Raw genomic sequence first — 4,421 nt, forward strand, 5'->3', positions numbered from 1 at the left:
TTCTTCCACATGTTTGGTGTGTCTCCCAGGTGGCTTGTGGCAAACTTTAAACAACACTTTTTATGGATATCTTTAAGAAATGGCTTTCTTCTTGCCACTCTTCCATAAAGGCCAGATTTGTGCAATATACGACTGATTGTTGTCCTATGGACAGAGTGTCCCACCTCAGCTGTAGATCTCTGCAGTTCATCCAGAGTGATCATGGGCCTCTTGGCTGCATCTCTGATCAGTCTTCTCCTTGTATGAGCTGAAAGTTTAGAGGGACAGCCAGGTCTTGGTAGATTTGCAGCGGTCTGATACTCCTTCCATTTCAATATTATCGCTTGCACAGTGCTCCTTGGGATGTTTAAAGCTTGGGAAATCTTTTTTTTTTTTTTTGTATCCAAATCCGGCTTTAAACTTCTTCACAACAGTATCTCGGACCTGCCTGGTGTGTTCCTTGTTCTTCATGATGCTCTCTGCGCTTTTAACGGACCTCTGAGACTATCACAGTGCAGGTGCATTTATACGGAGACTTGATTACACACAGGTGGATTGTATTTATCATCATTAGTCATTTACGTCAACATTGGATCATTCAGAGATCCTCACTGAACTTCTGGAGAGAGTTTGCTGCACTGAAAGTAAAGGGGCTGAATAATTTTGCACGCCCAATTTTTCAGTTTTTGATTTGTTAAAAAAGTTTGAAATATCCAATAAATGTTGTTCCACTTCATGATTGTGTCCGACTTGTTGTTGATTCTTCACAAAAAATACAGTTTTATATCTTTATGTTTGAAGCCTGAAATGTGGCAAAAGGTCGCAAAGTTCAAGGGGGCCGGATACTTTCGCAAGGCACTGTGGGTCAGGGTTCCCCAACTGGCGGTCCGTGGGCATTCATTTGGCCTGCGGGTGTTTCTAGTTGATGATCCCTGATGAAGGTATTACAGATGGGGTCAGGGAAAGGTTGAAAATATCAGTGAAGACACTTGCCAGCTGGTCAGCACATGCTCTGAGTACGCGCCCTGGTAATCCTTGTGAATGTTCTCACATCAGCTACGGAGAAAGTGATCACACAGTCGTCTGGAATAGCTGGTACTCTCATGCATAGGTTCAGTGTTGCTAGCCTTGAAGCGCACTTAGAAGGTATTTACCTTGTCTGGTAAGCTCACGTCACTGGACAGCTCGAGGATGGGTTTTCCTTTGTAATCAGTGATAGTTTCCATGCCCTGCCACATCGGATGAGCGTCAGAGCCGGTGTAGTAGGATTTGATCTTGGTCCTGTATTGACGCTTCACCTGTTTGATGGTTCGGTGTAGCGCGATTTCATATAAGCGTCCGGATTAGTGTCCCGCTCCTTGAAAGCGTCTGCTCTAGCCTTTAGTTCAGTGTGGATGTTGCCTGTAATCCATGGTTCCTGGTTGAGATATGTACGTACGTACGGTCACTTTGGGCACGACGTCGTTGATGCACTTAATAATGAAGCCAGTGACTGATGTGGTACTCCTCAATGCCATCGATTAATCCTGGAACATATTCCAGTCTGTGCTAGCGAAACAGTCCTGTAGCTTAGCATCTCCTCATCGGATCACTTCCGTATTGATACTTTCTGTTTGAGTTTTTGCTTTTAAGCAGGAATCAGGAGGATATGTTCAGATTTGCCAAATGGAGGGTGAGGGAGGGTGAGGGAGGGTGAGGGAGGGCGAGGGAGGGCGAGGGAGGTTGAGGGAGGGTGATGGAGGGCGAGGGAGGGTGAGGGAGGGCGAAGGAAAGTTTGTATGCATCTCTGTATGGAGTAAAGGTGATCTTGGGGAGGCAGGTGATGGTTAGAGCATTGTGCCAGTAACAGAAAGGTTGCTAGATTGAATCCCAGAGCTGACAAGGTAAAAATCTGTCGTTCTGCTCCTGAACAAGGCAGTTAACCCACTGTTCCTAGGCTGTCACTGTAAATAACAATTTGTTTATAACTGACTTGCCTAGTTAAATAAAGGTTACATTTTTTCTCCTCTAGTTGCACAGGTGACATGCTGGTAGGAGTTAATAAGTAAAACTGATTTACGTTTTGCTGCATTAAAATCACCAGCGAGCATTTTCTTGTTTGTTTATGGCCCTATACAGCTCGTTGAGTGTGGTCTTATTGCTAGCATCGATTTGTGGTGGTAAATAGACAGATACTAAAAATATAGATGAAAAGGCTCTTGGTAAATAGTGTGGTACTGTATTCTTACTCAGGTGAGCAGAACGTTGAGACTTCCTTGGTATTAGAGATCACTCACCAGTTTTTGTTAACAAAGAGACACACACCCCCTCCTCTGAGCTTCCCGGGACACAGCTGTTCTGTCCTGCCGATGTATAGAAAAAACATCTAGATTTATATTTACTACTGTATGTCGTTGCCCAGCCACGACTCATAGGACATTACAGTTATTCAGATCACTTTGATAGGATAGTCTCGAACGGAGCTCATCCAGTTTATTCTCCAGTGATTGAACAGAGTGTAGAGGTGATTTTATCCACTCTGACATAGTTTCGTCGGGTATCCCGTGCTTCGGCCTCTATAGCGCCGTCTCCTCCTTCTTCGATTGTCAGGATTTGGGACGGATCCGCGGTAATTAATATGTTGTTCTCCTCTGACTCATTGAAGTAGAAGTCCTCGTCCAAATGTAAGTTAGTGACAGCTGTTCTGATGTCCAGAAGCTCTTTTCAGTCATAGGAAACAATGGTGGAAACATTATGTAAAAAAAAAGTCATGATCACTGCAACACAAAAATACACTAAATAGCATGCATTTAGCAAACTATTTAATCACATTTTGGGTGTATATTTTAAATACAATTCCCATGACCACTGGTCTATAAAACAGGTTGCATTTTTGTCCTGAGGAGGATTTCTAAATATTTTGGTCCCACTTTAAACAAAGTACAATTTATAAAGGCTTTATATAGCATACATAATGGCTTCATAAGCACTACAGAACTGCGTCACAAATAATCTATAAGCGAATGTCATTGTCAAATGTTACATAATGCACTATGTACAGATAACTGCCAAAATGAAGGAAACACCAACATAAAGTGTCTTAATTGGGCGTTGGTTCACCATGGGACAGAACAGCTTCAATGCACCTGGGCATAGATTTTACAAGCGTCTGGAACTCTATCAGAGGGATGTGAAACAATTCTTCGATGAGAAATTCTTTAATTTGGTGTTTTGTTGATGGTGGTGGAAAACGCTGTCTCACGTGCCGCTTCAGAATCGCCAATAAGTGTTCAATTGGTCTGAGATCTCGTGACTGAGACACACACACCCTTTAAACCCCATATGCTCCTATGAGACCACTCTTTCAATAACTTACTGAAATCTCTTTTTCTAGCCATGCATGGTAGCCAAAATAATGGGAAAACTGGGCATTTTTATACATGACCCTAAGCATGATGGGATGTTAATTGCTTAATTAGAAACCACACCTGTGTGGAAGTACCTGCTTTCAATACACTTTGTACAACATTTACTGAAGTGTTCCCTTTATTTGGGCAGTTACATGTACATAGTGCATTATGTCACATTTGGCAATTGATCCTACAGTGGAAATGTAATAAAGCTGTTCTGACCATGAAGCTGTTCTGACCATGCCTCAGGACTACCTGACATGATGACTCCTTGCTGTCCCCAGTCCACCTGGCCGTGCTGCTGCTCCAGTTTCAACTGTTCTGCCTTATTATTATTGGACCATGCTGGTCATTTATGAACATTTGAACATCTTGGCCATGTTCTGTTATAATCTCCACCCGGCACAGCCAGAAGAGGATTGGCCACCCCACATAGCCTGGTTCCTCTCTAGGTTTCTTCTTATGTTTTGGCCTTTCTAGGGAGTTTTTCCTAGTCTCCGTGCTTCTACACCTGCATTGTTTGCTGTTTGGGGTTTTAGGCTGGGTTTCTGTACAGCACTTTGAGATATCAGCTGATGTACAAAGGGCTATATAAATAAATTTGATTTGATTTAATGTCACTCTTTATACACCATTTATAGAGTTTGACATAAGCTTCCAGATGATTTGTGAAGCATTTATGTAGTGCTAATAAAGGCATAATATATGCTATATAAAAGCCTTTCTTTATAAGTTGTACTTTGTTTGAAGTGGGACCAACATTTAATTTAATAGTGCATAATACTAAACAGACATAATAAACGCATAAGGCATTCATATTTAGAAGCATATAGATGAATCTATCTGTGAGTGCAGCTGCCTGTAGGTCGTCTCTCACCTTTCTTGTAAAAGAATAGACTAAATATTACATAAGTATTTTCTGTGTATATTGAATTGAACCCCCCAACCATTCATGTTAATTTTAAGAACCAAATTAAACAGATGTATTATCCCTGCCTGTTATCTTGAGTATAGTGACCCCTTGTGGTGAGTTCTCGCAGTACCATGGAGCAG

The sequence above is a fragment of the Oncorhynchus keta genome, chromosome 19 (genome assembly GCF_023373465.1).
Source record: "Oncorhynchus keta strain PuntledgeMale-10-30-2019 chromosome 19, Oket_V2, whole genome shotgun sequence".
NCBI classification, from domain to species: domain Eukaryota; kingdom Metazoa; phylum Chordata; class Actinopteri; order Salmoniformes; family Salmonidae; genus Oncorhynchus; species Oncorhynchus keta.